This window comes from Nannospalax galili, unplaced genomic scaffold, assembly GCF_000622305.1.
Source record: "Nannospalax galili isolate Female #2095 unplaced genomic scaffold, S.galili_v1.0 scaffold1398, whole genome shotgun sequence".
NCBI lineage: Eukaryota > Metazoa > Chordata > Mammalia > Rodentia > Spalacidae > Nannospalax > Nannospalax galili.
The window spans coordinates 564,824-567,758 of record NW_008342016.1 but is presented as its reverse complement, the minus strand read 5'-3'; the positions used below and the strand labels follow the sequence as shown (position 1 = coordinate 567,758).

The 2,935-nt window shown below is 44.0% G+C and overlaps 1 protein-coding gene across 9 annotated transcripts in view; it reads left to right on the top strand.

Moving 5' to 3' along the window:
• Positions 1–470: 470 nt before the first annotated feature.
• Positions 471–2,935, top strand: part of Ppig (peptidylprolyl isomerase G) — a 40,209-nt gene continuing 37,744 nt past the window's right edge. The window contains exons 1-2 of one of the 9 annotated variants that reach the window (XM_029565780.1): positions 471–608; positions 2,077–2,181. The gene's annotated coding sequence lies outside the window, so the exon portion shown is untranslated. The other 8 variants (XM_008837799.2, XM_008837802.2, XM_029565779.1 and 5 more) reach the window with 8 other exon arrangements.

Here is a 2,935-nt window from a genome sequence, read left to right as displayed (position 1 = left end):
TGTTTCTTTGTATGATAAATCCTTATCAAATCAATTCAGGAAAGTTTGGGATTTTATAGACCGATGGAATTTCAACATATTAGAGATATAAATTACAAGATGGATGTGAGAATTTTAAAAAAGTTAATGTCCTTTGTAAGTTCCTTCTTTCTCAAATAGCTCTTTTTTTGTTACTTGTTTTTGAGCGTTTATTGGAAGGTGAAAATTGTAAGCGCCTTAAAGGCGTAAAGTCCTTCAAAATACCTTCACAGAACATGCCACTGTTTATTAAGTGGAGTGCTTTATTTCATGAACGCTATGACATTCTGACGGATACACACGTACCCAATCAACTCGCAGAAAGTATCATGCTACCTGCAATATAAGCAGGTAAAAGGCAGAGAGAGCCTACAATTTCAAGGTGAGGATGGTGACGTAAGCCAGGGAACGCCGGGAGACGCGTCCCACCCATCCCTGACGTACTTCCGGCGCGACGCTTTCCCTGCACGTTGGGACTAGGTTGTGGGGGAGGGAGGCGGTTAGTGGGCTTTAGCGCCTTTTCTGAGGGCGGTAGATTTGAAGCGCTTTAGAGGACCGGGCGTGGAGAAGGGAGCTCCGTGGCGGTGCAGGTGAGGGGCGCGAGGCCCACTGCGTGCGTCGTCGGCTGCAGTCCCCGCAACGAGAGCGGGAAGGGCCCTAGCGAGAGGCGGAGCCGGGGCGGCCGGCCGGGCTGAGGTAACCGTCTCTCAGGCGGGGGTCTGTGGGCTGCTGGGGCGCAGAGGGTAGGCCCCGAGGACCAGGGCGCGGCCGGGGAGGGCTGGCCGCCGAGCCTCTGGGCACAGGAAGCCGATCTTCCTCTCCAGCCCCCGCCCTCTTGTTCGACGCACACCTCCTCCCTGACGCATTTTGCCGCACAGGCTGTGTAATATGGCGGCAGCGGCGGCGGCCTGGACTCCGTGGAGCTAGGTTCGTTTTGGAGGCTTCCAAATCGTGAGGCCGCGCGCTGCTGCTGGGTAGGTGGGATGTTTGGTTGGGAACCAGGCAGGCGCAGCCTGATGTCCTGTCAGATTAGGGTTAGAGAACGGTGGGCGAAGAGCCAGAGTCGCAGGGATTAAAATCGACCGCGAGCTTTCCTTCTCTGACCTTTTTCCCCTCCTGGACGGTGGCTGTCGTGCATGCTTAAGCGACACAGACAGTGCATTTTGTTAAGGATACTCGGAAATCCCAGCCCAGGATCTTAACTCTAGCTCTCTAGAAGTTTCTCCCACGTTCCTGAGGAGGAAGCGGCTAGGCCCTGTTGGAGGAGGAAATCGGTTAGGAGGAAGATGGTTTTGGAGTCCCATTCGTCTTTTAGGAGAAATACTCTTAATTTGGCCGGTCTTCAGTTTCAGTGTCTAATCGTTTTGGGAAATGTTAAAAAAAAAAAAAAAGCCACCATTTTGTGCACTGAATTTAATTTCTTAGCATGAGTATATTCTGTGCACTATCAGGGTTTTTTTATTGTTTTGATTACAAACACATTGTAATTAGGTGTCTTGGAAATTTAGATTCAATATTATTTCAGAAGTTAAACCAGAAAGGATAGAAATACGTTTGTGTCTTATGCCGTTCCGTTTTTGAAAGGAAAGATGATAAATAATTGCTACTTTATAACAGTGATTGGGAGATGGAAGTGAACGTTTTGTAAGTTTTTCAAGTACACTATAAAATAGAGAAATTGTACGGATACTTAGAATGGCTGTTTCTTCCTTTTTTTTTTTTTTTCACATACATAAAAATTGGAACTCCTCAAAGGATGTCCGAAGCCCATAATCCCAGGTCTTAAAGAAGTGAGACAGAAGGGTCACCATCAGTTTGAGGCCAGCCTGGGGAACTCAATGGAACCCTATCTCAAACAAATTCCCACCCACCCTTTCAAATTATTTGGGCTAGGATTATTCCTGTTAACAATTTACATTCTTCTCTGTTTCAGACAATTTAATTGCTTCATAGCCTCTTTAAGCTTTATTGAATTGTGCTTGCTCCATAGATTTTGTTTTAGTCTGTGTGTGCATGCATGTTTGTTTTGCAATCTCAATTTTTGTTTCTCTCTGCCAGGGCCTCACATCCTAGGCAGGTGCTCTACCACTGAGCCACAACCCCAACTTTATCTTCTCTAAAAGCAGTTGTCAGAGTTGCCTTCTACTGCTGGCAAGAGTACAAGTATGTATGTATAAGCTTCTTAGGCTAAAAAATTTGTATTCTTTTTCTGACCCAGTCATCTTGAAGTTTTCTTAATCTGAAAAAATATTGCTTTGATTTCCATCCATCATTATCTCTAGGCTTGAAAAAATACTGTGGAACCTGCTTTCAGTAATAACTTAGATGGTTCTATGAATGAAGAGTAGTAATTTTTTTTTTCTCTGTATGAATGTTTTGCCTGCATGTATGTAACTGCAGCTGTGTGTACCATGTCCTTGGTGGTCAGAAGAGGGTGATGGATCTCCTGGAACTCAAGTTAAAGGCAGTTGTTAGCTGCTATGTGGGTGCTGAGAACCGAAACTCATGTCCTCTGCAAGAGGGACCAGTGCTCTTAACCCCTGAGCTATCCCTCCAGCACCTTAATGACCTTTTTTTTTTTTTTGGATCCTTGCTACTGTAAATCTATAGGTGAGTCTATGTATTTTGGCATTTTGTGTATTTTTTTTTCTTTCAGAAAGCATCTATTTATGCAAAAGGAAATTGGTAATCAATAATAGAAGAATGAAGTTGTTCTGTTACCACAGCACTATCTGCAGTTCTTTTAGTTGTTTCCCCTTTTAGGTTTTATTTTTCCCCATTATGAATATTTCAAGTTCTATATATAGTATACTGATGTACTGAAATGTTTGGTTATTTGTTGTGTATATCCACAGATGATTAATTCAGATGATTTGAAGAGGTTTTGCAAATCTTCCTGCTATATTGTGATATTCTG